The 14,924-nt window shown below is 42.8% G+C and overlaps 1 long non-coding RNA gene across 1 annotated transcript in view; it reads left to right on the forward strand.

Annotated features, from left to right (window-relative positions):
• Window positions 1-14,924, forward strand: part of LOC109366554 (uncharacterized) — a 50,169-nt gene that overhangs the window by 27,344 nt on the left and 7,901 nt on the right. The window contains exon 6 of the long non-coding RNA XR_014882982.1: window positions 5,499-5,673. This is a non-coding gene — a long non-coding RNA (uncharacterized LOC109366554). The remainder of the gene's footprint in view (window positions 1-5,498; window positions 5,674-14,924) is intronic.

The following is a 14,924-nucleotide window of genomic DNA, read 5'->3' on the forward strand; positions in this document are numbered from 1 at the left end:
TTTTTCTTTTTTTTCCTCCTTTATCTTTTTTTTCCCCAGTACTACTTGGTAGCACCAGTTTGGTGGTATTCACCTGTGTATCACTTTGTAGTCGTTCACATTCTGCTGGCAGCAGAAACGTGGAACAGGTGGGCAGCTCTGTCTTAAAAATAATAGACTTGAACAGAAGGCTGTATGTGCATACTTTCCTTACAAATAATTACATGTTAATTGGAAAGCTTTCAAATAAATAATGAACTGTACAAAGGAAGCAAAAAGGAGAAGCAGACTAAGCTTCAAGAGGAGTAATAGGACAGTGATTGAATGAAAAGACTGATATTCCCTTAAGTTTAGTGGCAGAGAATAAATCAATAAATTAGCTTACATGTTGGAAACCAGATTCATATAATTCTGTTACCTCTGCTGAGGAAAGCAGCAATCCCTTTTCGTAATTCCCAGTCCACGGTGCAGGAATATCATGTGGTTTGCATAGACAACTATGTGGTTATTTTATTTCCCTGCCAATGCTAAAGAGCTCAGCCTTGTCCAAAGTCTGTTCCCTTGCTTTGCGTTCTGGTGTCTATATCTCTGAAATTGCCTGCTATTCAGGCAATGCTATACCAGGCACGTGCATCACCACGGATGAGGCGGCTGAGAAAATGCTGTAATCTTTTTAGTGAAGCCCATTTTGATGTGCTCAGAAGGGCTTACTAGGCAGTAGCACGTGGGCTTACCTGGGGAAGAAATAGTGCCATCGCTGGAGCATGTCACTGCACTAACCCTGTCCCATTTTCCTCCAGTTCACTCATCCCACAGGGAACCAAACCTGACAGCATCAAGCAAGTGTAGAAAGCAACTCTGTTCCCAATGCTGCACATTTATTTTCCTCTGCACTTGCAAGGTCCCCTGATCCCACATCCCTCTCTAGCTACTCACTCTAACCATGGGAATAAAACCTGCCCCTGGGATGGCTGAAGGCTTGCTCTAGGCATCAAGCCGTGTCTCTGTATGGTGCAGTTTAAATCAGCTGTGCAGGGAGCAGAGCAAGGGCAGCAAATTATGCAAGAAAAAGATCTTCATCCTGGCACAGGCATATTCAGGAAAAGAACTGTAGCGCAGCTATTTCGTGTTCTGGTTCCAAAGAGAGGCAATTAGGAATCTAACCCAGGCATGAACAATTCAATTTCTGCTGCCTGGTTTTTATATGGTCCCTGGAAAGTGTTCTGGGGATCTGCTGGAGCCAAGCATGCAGTTTGGCTCCAGGATGTCGCAGGAGTAGGGAAGTGGACAGACACATGTCCTGGTACCTGCAGCCCTCGCTTAGCACATCTGCTTTGCTTTCCACGATGTAACCCCCGTGGGGACCTCTCATGGGCAAGTGCAGTAAATGTACTGACCAAACTTATGGTTTGACCTAGGTGCTAAAATGTGCTACTCAGTTAAAAAAAGAGGTCAAATCACATGCTGAATTTGAAGCACCAGTGGCATCGCTAGTGTGAACAGTCAAGCTTTCTGGTTCAGCTGGTTCAGTTTGATACACTTCACCATGCTCCCAACCCATACATATAAACAGGTAGTGGGAGATGAAAGGAAAACTGCCAAATTACAGTGATCTCAAGGAGTCACCACACCTCCTAATTCTCTAATTAATTTATTTTTTCTGGAAGCTTGAGAGACCTTTGTTGGCGCAAGAAGGAAACCCATAGAAGTAGTTTGGTGTGTATAGAACAAATGGGGAAAGGATAATGCCCTAACCATGGAACAGCATTTAACGTGTCTGGAATAGTATTGAGTTGTGCATGTTACTAGAAAAATACATGTTTAAGGTGTGCTATCCTTTTAAAAGGCATATATCTCAAAGTATGGGCATAGTTGGGCATAGTAGTTATTTCTGCATCTTTGATTCAGCACTTAAGAGCTTTGCAGTACACAACACAACCTGGAAAACTGGGTGCGTACAAGTGTAATTTCTGCCAATGTTGACTTGAGAATTTACTGTTGTTTATCCTGGCTTTACTATGCTTAGAAATTTGTGAAGTCTCTACGGTAGAACTGTCCAACCTAAACACCAGGTTGTCACTTGGTATGCCATGGTGTGATGATCACAGTGTAAAAAACCACAGTTTTTGTGGTCACAGTTTATGTTACTCATTTGGTGCATTGGTGTCATCAGCATACCACAAAGGTAAATTAGATTCAATTATTACTTACTCTGAGTTGTTTTGTAGTATAGCTGTGAAGTACCATTTTCCCAAAGTTTCCTATTCTGGCTAGAGTGTGCAGATGAATCTCTCTTTGAGTGTTGACAAGAGGTTGGTGTAGAGATGTCTACACCCCTGTGCTTTCCAGGGATGTATTGAAGCCTCTCTGCTCTTTCATAGTGCTTTTCTTCAGAATTTTTATAAAAGTTAGTTACTACTTTCGTTTTCTTTCAGTTCCATTTTCCACCAATCTGCTTCATTTCATGTAGCAACCATATCAGATTGGAGAAGTCAAGCATTTCTGGATCACATCAGAATTGTAATGGGCGAGATACCAAATAGGATTGAAGCATGCAGAAAACAAAGATGAAGATTCAGCAGTAGCCTGCTTCCTTTCCAGTTGGCCCCACATCACTGCCCTTCTTGGCTGCTTCCTCCATGATAGGTGGCCAGGATTCTAAAGAAGGAGATGATCCCTTTTTTTCCCTAAGCGAACTGTAACTTTACTGAATCAGGGAAATCACATTAGAATTACGCTGAGGATGATGTATCCTAGATGGTTGGGTCCTCAGATACGTAGAGGAACACTCAGTGAGTCAGCCCTGCAATTTTTGGTGGAGTAGGTCTATTCCGGTGTGTGGGTGTTCGCAGAACAATTACGTAAGTGTCAGGGTAGCAAGGAACTTTTGACATTTCTGGCAGCTTAACTAAGTTCTTTTCAGTCAAAAATATTCTAATTGTTGCTCTCTTGCATTAAACACACATCATTGCCTTAAATGGATTTGGAGGGTTTGGGGCATTTTTTGAAGCATCAGTTGTCAGGGCAAGATATTGGAGCAGTTTTATTCTTGAGAAAACAGGAGATTTTTCACAGTTACAGTGAGACGAACATTTGTGAAAACCGTTTTAAATCATATAAGAGGGTGCGAAAGTTGCCATGCCATATGCCTGGAATTTACTATGTTAGAGCTAATTGCTGCCACCGAATGTAAGGGCCCGTCAGCTTTTTCATCATCACACCCACCTCGACACCTTTTTTTAAATTTTATTTTAAGTTTTTTTTTTTTTTTTTTTTTTTTAACTTTTTTGCCTATATAGTTTTTGGGCTGCAGAATGATAGTGCAACCTCTATGCTACCTCCTGACATGCCTTACATCCTATATTCAAGGTGAATAGGTTAGGCAAGGTTAGGCACCCCATGACATATGGCAGATTAAGTTTCAAGGCAACTGCTCTTCTACATGTATTACACAGGGAAACAAGGAAAACTGGTTTGCCTCCCAAGAGCAAGATACCTAAACTAGTCAGGCTAAATCAGTGTCCAAGTGACATTTTCAGGGAAGATTTCTCTTGAAAGATCAAGTAGGAAAGAAACAAAACCTGTATAATTGTAATAATAACTGTATCTTGATCCAAGCTGTGCCTTTACAATCAAAAGCCTCCCATCAAACTAGCCAATGAATTTTATTTTTTTTTTTCTTGGTTAAGTATTAAGTATATAATCACTCTTTCAAGTGATCATGACCTTGAAACACTGTCTGTTCTTCTACATGATACCATAACGAGGTAAGTCATAAATCTGAATGGTACTGGGCATCCAGCTGACATGCCTGAGTGATCAACCAGGAAAACAACATTAGTCTGTGGCTGCTGGGTAGTCAAGGAAAGAACTTTAGGAAGTTTTTCACCTGAAAAAGTAGATTTCCTGGAGTCAGCCCCAGAGAAGGGCTATGTTACTTGCTCTCTGGAAATGGAGGCAGAACAGGATCCATGTGTAGGTGCTTGCATACATTGGCATTGTTAGCAAATCCTTACGTAGATTGAAGTATGTGAGATGAGTGACAGTACATGGTGAGGAATCTGTGTTAACCTGTGTTCTTTGAGTTCCAACTCATTTATTTTTGGACAGCAATTTTCCCAATTAGTGAGGACAACTTAAGCCTGGATGTTCCAGCTTACTAATATATACTTCACACCAGCTCAGACTCTTAGCATAAGGGGGTTCATTTTATCGCTTGCCTCTGATATTAGCAGACTCAAAGTTTGAATCTGCTGTTGCTGCAGTTGTCCAACTGCTTCTCCAAAAATTGGAAAATTCTGGAGATCTGCAGTGTGAATCCGTAGCCTTATATCATTCACAGACTGGTGGACTGAAGGAATTCATTGTTCTGATGTGGGCAGGAGGAACTGCTTAAATCCAATGAGCAAAAACAAAGGGACTTTCAGTGCCTCATATTTCCTCTCCAGGATCTGTGCAAAGTAAATAAAGGAACTAAGTCTTCTGCAGTGAGTGCTCAGGATGAGAGCACTCCTCACTATAGTCCAGTGCTTTCAACTGCCACCCGTGTCAATTCACGTAGTTACTCAGAGAAAATTGGAGGCAAATAAACATGAGTTCTTGCATACCATAGCTCTCTATGCTCACTGATAAAATTTGTCTCTCTTAGGTTCAGATGCAGACTAATTATTTTAAAATAATTGCTCCCACTCCTTTGAGACTCATTGAGAACACACACAATGCTTCTGCTACATCAGGTGGGCACAAACTCTTACTCTGCGCAAGGGGAGGTCACCTACCTGCATTGCTCAGCTTCTAAGCACTGACAGCCAGGGCTCCTCAGTGTACAACAGGACATTTTCTTTGAAGGATTTTGTTAGCTGGACTTTTTTTTTTTTTTTTCCCCTGAAAATTCTCAAAAATAAATGTGTGAAGGCTACATTATTAATATTAAAGCTTAGAGATATACTGCTATGGGAAAACGCTGATTACAATCTTCTAATTGTCAGATGCAAATCTGCCGCTCTCCATTGAGGAAGTATCACTTGATTCAATCACTTGGCTGCTCTTTGTCTCAGCTGAGTAAGACGATCGGTATTCTCAAGCTACCAACTGGACTGGAAACAAATAGAGCAGCAGATATTCTGGTTCTAGTCAGTAGACAATTGTAGGTAAATTGACCCAATTCTCTTCATTTATATGTTCCATAATAAATAACAACTGTAACATTAAAGTAGTAGCAAGGAACAATAGCAAAATTCACAATTAGAATAACAGCGGTCTGTGCAGCAAAACCCATTTTAAATGGCAGTGCCTCACCTCCCCGTGAGTGGTGTTAAAGCAGTTTTTTTTAAGATTAGCTGACATAATAAGGGCATCAGCAGTGCCTGGGATAGGACCCAAGATGTTGATTGTCTATTTTCTTTTATAAGCATAGTCCACATTGATTTTGCAACTGAGTCACTGCAAAAATATATTGCTTTAGAAGGCAAATGAGGCCAAAATTACAGAGAAATTAACCAAAAGCTTTTTATTCTCAGGGCTTGGAATCGATCAGGGGCGATGATAATCCATTAAGCTGCATTCAGCACATCTCTTTTAGAAAGATGGAGAAAATGAACTTCTGACCACAGAGAACAGAGCTGAGATGGGGAAGACATGCTGGGAGGATCAGGTCCAGCTCTGGCACAGTGAGGCCGAAGCAGGGGTTACAAGGTGACGCCAACGCTTTCCCTACATCAGCCTCTGTCCTGTAGGTCTGTGCAGCTCCAGCCCCGTGCCTCTTATCTGACTCCTTCAGAGATTTTCTCCAACGGTTTCTTAGCATCACATCCATGTTCTTCTGAAATTTCTCATGTTTTCAGGGTTTTCATAAGAACACGTGGCCAGTATTTACTATGGAGTGGCGCTTGGGCCAGGGTGAATTTTACCTTCCAAGAATTGGGGATTTTAACTGACACAATCCAAAGATCATGTCAAAGAATTTTTTTTTGCCCTGCTGTCAGTGACATTTGCAAGTGATGGAAAACTATCCATATGGCTAAACAGACTATCTCCACTCCCCCACAAGTAGTGACTTAGAGGAAGAAAGAAATATGCATCCTGATCATCTGTTTTGTAACAGGATATTTATCTCAAGCTTTCAAGAATTTCATTATTCTTCATGGGGAGGAGGGGAACGGGCACTAAGGCAGAATCTGTAATAGATTATTGATGCTGGGATGTGAGTAAGCTGGGGCAGGAAACCTGCCTGAGCCCTGCTATTACCCACGGAGAGGGGTTGTGGGCCTGTGATAACACCGGGTGGAGAAAGAAGAAGAGGCATTTTTACCATAGTCAGTTTGGAGTCCAAGAAGAATAAATGAGTTTTGAAAAAATCTGAGGGTCCTGAGAAAAGAAGGGAGGGGGACATCTTTAATGCATAGGAAGAGAGGACTGTTTAGAATGGAGACCAGGGACAAGGCTGTAAATCCATTTCTGCAGACATATCTGGGAGAGTTCACCCTGTTGAGCTGCACGGAGATTGAATCTCAGCTCTGTGCCTCTAGTCCAGTTAAAGCAAATGGCTTAACTGACCTGCACCATCCCAGTGTCTGTGGCCATCTGAAAATGACCTCATTTGAACTTCGGTTCTGAACTAAGGTACATTAAAATTACAAAGCTCTTTGCTTCCAGTCAGGACTTCCAGGGTTGGTATTAATAGCTTTGGTGAGCTGTAGTCCATTGATTTAAAGCACCTGTGCTTCTGCAAGTCAGGACTTCATCAATTTTTTTATCACTTACACAGGAAGAGTGCTGGGCTTAATGCTATTTATCCAGCTGGACATATTGACTTTGACTTAGGAGATCAAAGCATTTGGGTTAGGGATTGTGTAACATCTTCGTATAAGAACTGTCAGGGGTAAATTTACCAAAGGCTGAAGCTTTGATTGATGATCATTTTGCAGGAATGTTCAGCATAAGGAAGTACATAATAGACCGTTTCTCTTGATGGACCTGCAAGCCACACCACCTTTAAATATACATATTTTGAAACACATTTCATCACCTTCTGGAACATAACAGTACACAAAAAAACTCTGGAAGGCACCTTCGAAAGCGAGTTTTCCCTATGTGAGTAAATGGCCCCAAGGAGGTGGCCCAAGACCCCTTAGAATGTGGGAGCCAGTAAGGAGAATGCATTAGTTGTCTTTTTTTATTATTTGCTGTTTGTAATAGCAGTACTCCCCAGCGGATAGGAGGCGGGAAAGTGCGAGCTCCAGAGCTCACAGATTCAGTTCTCTGCTCCAGAGCAGCAACACAAGCTGGCATACAGTGAGGCCTTCCTCTTGGGAGAGGTAAAAGAGACTGGACTTCTGGTCCCAGCTTAGGGAAAGGCATGCCACCTTCTGTGGAATTATTTTCCCCATCTATTAATATGTGGAGGATACTAAATATGCTTGTTAAACACGCAAGCATTTTTTATCACCGATCGTTGGTGTTTATTTACATCTAACTTTTAAAATGCATGTCACTGGCCACCAGCTTGGAAGTGGGACTAGCTAAGAGGTGCTAGCTGCCCTCCCATGATCAAGAATATTTTCTACCAAAAGGCTAATTTCCTATTTCTGTTTCAAAGTAAGCCATGCAGGATGCCTGTCACAGCCTTACTGTAATTTAAAAAACAGCAGTCCCCTCATCACAGGAGGTGTTGGCTACATGGATGCACTCTTGTTAGCTGCCCTTGCTACAGTTATAGGAGGCATGTACAGAATTCAAACAGGTGGAATATGGCAGAGAATTGTCTAAGCTTTTCTCTCAGCATTAAATTTAAAGCCAACAAGCTATATAGGATTAGACTAGCATTATAACTGTCCATCCATGGGTTTTAGAGCCACATAGAGCATTGTCTCGATCCCTGGAGGCATTCAAGAAATGTTTAGATATTATACTGAGAGATATGGTTTAGTGGGAAATATTGGTGATAGGTGAATGGTTGGACTGGACGGTCTTGGAGGTATTTTCCAACCTTGGTTATTCTGTAATTCTATGATTGTTGCCATGTGCTTCTTTCAGCAAGGTGCTCTGAGTGCAGACCCTGCCCAGCAGCACTGTTCTGGCTGGTCCCCTCCCAACATCTGCAGCCAGCCTGCTCCCACCCGTAGAGGAAAGGGCACTGTCAGCGGTGGGAAGGGGGCTGGTTGCTGCCGCCACTCTGTCTGCAACTCATTGCCTTCGTCCTGAGTGTGCCACAGTGGCTTTTCCTTTCTTTACTTTCTTCCTTTTTTTTTTTTTTTTTTTAAATCTGCAAACAAACAAACACAACCTACATAAATGGGGTGCGGACTACGTGGCTCAAGGACTCAGGATGATTAAAAGCAGGAGCCATACAGAGACATCCAGAAATGATTGTTTTTAACAAGACAGGAACTTTGTCTGAAAACAGGATGACCTGCTACAAAAGACGCCAACAAATCCCCGTAGAGCTTTAGAAAAAACAAGCAGGCGCCTGAGTGTGCTTTAAAAAAAAAAAATCCAGCCTGGTAATAAAAAGGCATGTAAGGGTAAACAGGAAAAGAGCACTCCACACTGCAAGCAGCCCGGAGGAGGAAAGGCTGGGAAGAGAGCTGATCTGAAAACCTGATATGGAAACCAAAGAGAACGATTTCTTCATATCCCTGGTACAAACTCCCTGTGCAAACACAATGTCGGGGCAGCTGTGAGCAGCACTTCCCTACTGGTTTCACTGTGCCTTCCTTCCAGTCCTTTCCAGTGAAGGCTGTGGGACAGCAACAGGCGCTCCACAGGTGGTGTTGGTTTGCATTTCAGACTTCCACGAAACAGTTTTTTTCTAGTGCAAAACTTTATTTCCTGAAGGTAAAATGATTGCAGTTCAGCCCACCTGTGTTGCATTTACACAGCTCTCTCCCAGTTTTAGCATGAATCTCTTGACATCTGTTGTGTTTTCCGCTAAGCGTTGGCTCCGTAAGTCTTGTTGAATTTTAAAATCAAATGCTGATTTGAAAAATTAGGATATTGATAGACTTCATCATGCTGACAACCCCTGCTTGTTGGCAGTATCTGCAGACTCAGCTCCTAGGAAGTTTTCCCATCATGGCCTGCATGCCATCAGCTAGAGACCCATGACAGCGGCCATCATGGTACATACTGCAAGCTTCTGTGCAGCAGCTATCCCCTTTGTTGTGCTCCGAAGTCGAGCACTGCCTCAGCACTGAAATGACAGCCTGTCACAGCCTATGCTAACATGTGGCCAGAAGCAGCTTCTACAGCAGCTGTACAACCCATGACTGGAAGAGGTCCAGCCCTCAGGCACAGAAGGGCAGACCAGTGGTGTGGCTTCCTGCCGCTGCATGGCCACAGTTGGCCCTGAGGTGGCTCCTCCTGAAGGAGGATCCTGAAGAAATGCTGCATTCCTGACAACTTCCATGGCCTCACAGGAATCAGCGTGAGTTTCAGAGAAGCTTCTGGATCCCTTTCCTCAGGAGTAGCCCTAAATTCCTGGCAATACGTGTCACGTGCTATCTTTGTCTCCTGTGGGGCCCTGTGTCCTTTGGTGCTTGGCTGCCACTGGTGCCAGGTGGTGCCCAGAGAGGCACTGGTGCTCCTGGGAGGGGAAGAGGGGAAGAAGGCTCATGTGCATGAGCTCTTCAGATGATGGAAAAGACATAAGCATCCACCCTTTTCTGAGTATTGCCTGAAGACTGAGGAGGAGCTGCTTGTCCTTAGCCATGGCTGGCTGCTCCAGAGCTCCCAGCCTGCTGGTGGCCTCTGAGGAAGATGGGATGTGGTTTTGTGGGTCAGGTATCTCCATTTAGTGTACTCCAGATCAGAGTCCATTTTCCCTAAGTAAGCAAGGAAAAGACAGCAGCCTGTACTTTCCCTTTCTGAAGATGTCAGCATGTCTCTGCCCCAAGGCTCTGTCCCCTTTAGGAGTAATGCCTTCTGCACATGGGACCACTCATAGTCACGCTGTGCCAAGACCCTGGGTGCTCAGTGCCCTGCAGAGAACCTCCTGTCCTGTCCTGGCTTAGGGGAGAGCTGGGTTCAAGCTTTCTCAGGTAACCCCATGGGCATGGGTTTCTATAGTCACTGCATCAGTATAAAATAAACTTGCATTTTCTTCTTTCCTGTTGTATCAGTAAAGGTTGATCATGTGATTTCCCATAGAACATATTATTGATCATTTTCCACGGCCTGCAGCGCCCTTCAGCACTGTACTACTTAACAATAATAATTATAGAGTCAATACAATGATCAGGGAAATTTCCAATTTCCACGAAGTGAAATTAAAACTAAATGAATTTTTATTATGCTCAAGATGGATAGCAATGTCAGCTGCTTTGTCCATTGGTTTCATAATTAGCAGAGTCTCACATGCATGATCAATAGCATGTGACACTAGTATCTAAAGGAGCATGCTTTGTTTTGCATATATATCTTCCAACCTACCCATGCATACAGAACATAAAACCTCTTTGCTAGTGTGTATGTGAACATTCCTATAGAAGGATCCAGAGAACTTTGTTCTTACAAGATGTTTGTGTCTTCTTTGGACAAAGAAAGACATAATTTCACCTGCATTGGTCTAAAAAAATATAATTCTAAGTAAACATGTCAAAGTGGTCATGACTTGATTTTAAAAAGATGGTAAAGCAAGTGCAGAAGATATGTAAATAGATCACTGGAGGGGAAAAGAAATAATTTCTTCTCCGCAAGAAAGAGATGCTTAAACTCTTCACTGAAATGAATTCAAATTGGGCAAGATATCTCAGGTCTCCAATTCATCTCACAAATTGCCGAAGGAGCAGAACAGAAACAGCATCACTGAAGATCTAGCATGGAAGAAAACATTTCATTAATGTTTAAAGAAATGGCAAGTTCAGGGCAGTTGCTTATATTTCTGCATTGTTTTTTCCTCCATCACTTTATAAAGAATAAAAGGTAGTAGCTTCTGTTTGTTACTTTTTATTAGAATGGTAGACCCTATGAGCCTTTCTGTGTATGTGTTAGTGGACATTTAACTCTCATCAATTACTCATTCACCCCAGACTCTTGTGAAGGAGTCATGGAGAATTGATGCCCATAGAGCAGGACAACTTATTCTTTAATAATGAGTGATGAAGTCATGTGCTATTTTGGTTCTGCCTAGCGGGATCTCTAGCTTGGCCAAGCACTGCTCCCTCAGCAGCTGCCATCTCTGTGCCCTGCACATGCCTGGAAACACACACTTTCTTCACAGACAAAAAAGGCCATTCATATCAGCTGTTCTGCTGTAAGAAGTTCCTTGTTTGGAGCAATAGAGGCATGGCCTCTTTGCAATGCTACCAGCTCTTCAGGGAGATACTGTTATCCATTATGGCCTGCAAAGGAGATGGGGAGGTCCAGCCTGGTGCTGGCATGGAGGGAAAGTCCTTGTCTTAAAAAATTTGTTCTTTTTTCAGTAATCACTCAGTCACTCAATTGAAGGAAAATACTGGAATATTAGTAGGATAGCTATCATGTTCTGTAGAGGGACTTCAAGCCAGACAGCACAGGACTAGTTTGATTTTACGCCAGTTGCTTTTGGTGGAGAAAAAAATGCATCTGGGATTCTGCATCTTTAGCTGTCAGTAGTGCAGAAGCAAACCATAGCAGAGCTTGTGCCAAACGCATGCTGAGGAGCTCTGAGTTAGGAGAGATGATGTTCCAAAGAGATTGTTTCAAAGAAGCTCTTCTTTGTATTTCAAATTGCCACAGATTTTTTTTGTTTCTCACTCCAGCTATTATTTTGCATCATCTTTGCCATATGGAAGAAAGGAATGATGCTGTTCTGATCTGCTGCCATAAAAATATGAAATGTTATTTGTGTGATATTCAGAGCAGATTAGAACTGGAAATTTCCATTTAGTGGGATTTTTAACATGTTGAAATTAGTTTACTTTTCAATCTAGACAAGCTACAGTAGTGTCAAGTTCTTCTAAATTTAAGAGATCCTCTACTACTCAGATTTGTAAAATGCATACAGGTTTCATTAATCTCTACAAACAACGCTTTGGAGGAAGGTGTTCTACCATCTAAATTCTTAAAATATTCCGTGGCGAGGACTCTCAGAGACCATCATCACTGGTCTTGCTTCTCCCTCTTGATCACTGACATTTGGGAATAGAACACGAAAAAGTGTTTTCAGCAAATCCAACATTAAAGCACACTAGTGCATCGAATTAAAAAAAGAAATACTGTGAAGGTGTTAGCTACAGGGAAAGGGTTAACATCTCTCCAGTGATATGTGTCATCTCTGATCTGCCATTCTGGAGCAGCAAGACATGACAATAGAACAGTCAATATATGGGTTACTACATTAAGTATCTGTTTTCCTAACATTACAAGATGACACATGGATTTCCTTTACAGGAGGCTGGATACTCATGGTGATGGAAATATTAGAGACAGCGCAGGTGGAACTGCCTCTGATTTTCACAGTAGGTTTAGTTATGGTTGCATTACCCTACCAGCATGCTGGCTGCAGAGGAGACACACACACTGTGATAGCATTAGTGCTGTAGAGCTCGGAGAAGAGCCAGTCAAGGTGTAGGGCTGAGGCATCAACAGACGTCTGTAGATAGCCTGGGTTTCTCTGCTCTTGCAGGCACTTTCACTGTCAGGAGAGACTCACATCCCAGTCAGCGAAGCTTCTTCGTGACTTGTCCATCTCTGGTGACAGCACAAGCGTATTTGTATGGTGCTTCCCCCCAGCCAACTAGTCCTGCTGGGCTGGAGTGAGCTGCAGGAATCATTGTCCCCAGGGCACCGTTTGACCCCTTCACACAGCAACAGCCCAGACCCCAAGATGAGAAACAGCCTCAGTGAGAGCAGCTGGCAGCATTACACCTCTGTAAGAATTAGGCAGACAAGTCTGTTGCTCTTATAAAGGCGCTTTTTTTTTTTTTTTTTTTTTTTTTTTAGAGGGGAGATTGGACTTTGTATTAAGGAGTTTATGTACTGTGACTTGGAGTATGCCAGCCCAGTTCCTAATGGGGGCAGCTTCTTGCCCTCTTCCTTCTTCATTCCTTAATCTGACATCAGCAGTGCCAGATGGAAAGATGCAAAGCAGAATGTGAGAAGATTTATTAGACTACGAAAACAATGCACCAAAAGCAAAAACAACAAGCAGCTAGCATAGGATTGTATGCACTTGCATTTTGAGTGCTTATAGTTTCACAATACCAGTTTCTGAGGCATTCGATATGCAAAATGCAACTTATGGCCTTTCCTGGTATGAAAATCAGAACATTTTCTAAGTTTCTTGGCTCTGTAATGGCAAGTTGCTGTTAACTAGACAAAGTGATGTAATAAGTGGGAAGTGATAAGTGAGGAAACAATAATAGGGCTCGGGCATGTAGATGGATGGGTTTCCACCACAGAGAAGGGTCAAATGTATCTTGTTCAGTCCAAAACGGCACCTAAGTTGTTGCTGTCCAGTGTCACCACTGTGTAAAATAAAGCTCAGTGGACTACTAGTACAGAGTCTGCAGCCTTTTTCCCATAGTCTGAATCTATACATTGCAGCTCCAGGCTAAATCATACATATCAGCAGCAAGTATAAAATTGCAACAGAGCTCAGGAGTGCAAATGACTGGAGAATCGTAGTAAGGAGATATAAAATGTATTTTTCTTCCCAAACACAAAGGGACTATTTGAATTGGAGAGTTTTCCCTGGTGTAAAGACCATTTCTGATTTCTTGTTGCTTTTTAGCATCCTTCCAGTCAGACTACTAGGAAGAAGGCAGAATCAGCCATGGATGGCATAAGAACAACTGTGGAAGAGGACGAGAAAACTGTGAAAGAGTTGCTGGGGGGACACCTGGGGACACTGGCAGTGTTTTGAGCCAGCTTCTGAGGAAAACCTGGGAAAGTCTGACTGAAGCTGAAGTTGCTGCATAAGGGGTAGAAGGAAACAAGGGTGCAAGGGTGGTTTACAATGTGGCAGCTCAACTGGACTTGCTTATTTATGTTGTACTGCAGTGTGCGAGCACTCAGCAAAGAGGCAGGTATCCAAAACCAAGGTGTTAGTACAGGCACGGTGAACTAAACAGGATTTACTACTGCTCTGCAGAACAGTAACTCCCACGCTAAATGAAAAAAAGGGTTAAATTTGTAGGCGGCTGGCTTTACATACTCTGGGTAAGCCCACTACATTGATATTTCTAAACTCTCTCAGTGGGTGACTGAGAGCAGATCGCGGCCTGCCAAGGGCAGACTAGCTCTCCAGCAATGCACTGCAGGTGAATTTAGGGGTGCGGTTACTGAGCTTGGCTTGGCTTGGGTCACCCAGCAGCAGTCCAAACCCAGCCAGCCTTGCTGGGCATAGCTCTACATGCCTGTTCTGAATGAAGTGTTCCACTAGACCTGCTGGAGCCTGGGCAGCCTCCACTAGTCAGGCTTTCTCTTTCTGAATAATATACAATAAAAAGAATGGGATAGGCGGGGCGTGCAAGAAGAGATTTTATTATCTTCCATAAATAATCCAGACTATAGCTAAGCATCTGGAAACACGCTCCTTGGGATCTAAGTGTTGCATCTAAAATGCTATGCTATGACAGAGAGCAGAAGAAAAAAAGATCAGTGACTTTGCAGATGAATGACCAAAGTACTAACATGACAAAATGAACTTTTGGATTGCTATAATGGTATTATCTAAGCTTTCAAGGGTTGATCAATAAGAATGCAAAATCTCTTTCAAATGATGTAGATGAGAAGGAGGGGTACTCATCAGAATTAAAGAACAGCTTTTGCTAGACTGGTGTTCCTGGCAGGTTACACCTGCTTCCCACTCTGTGCCTTGCTGCCACTCTGTCTGGAGCAACGTGCTTCTAACAATAGCTGGTGGCTGGAAGGTACAGAGTGTGCTACGCAGCTCGCTTCCTCTTCCTCCCGCCTGATTGTTATTGCAGAGCTCCCAGCAAGAAGGGCTCTTTAACACCATTAAG

This window comes from Meleagris gallopavo, chromosome 1 (genome assembly GCF_905368555.1).
Source record: "Meleagris gallopavo chromosome 1, MGAL_WU_HG_1.1, whole genome shotgun sequence".
Classification (NCBI taxonomy): Eukaryota; Metazoa; Chordata; class Aves; order Galliformes; family Phasianidae; genus Meleagris; species Meleagris gallopavo.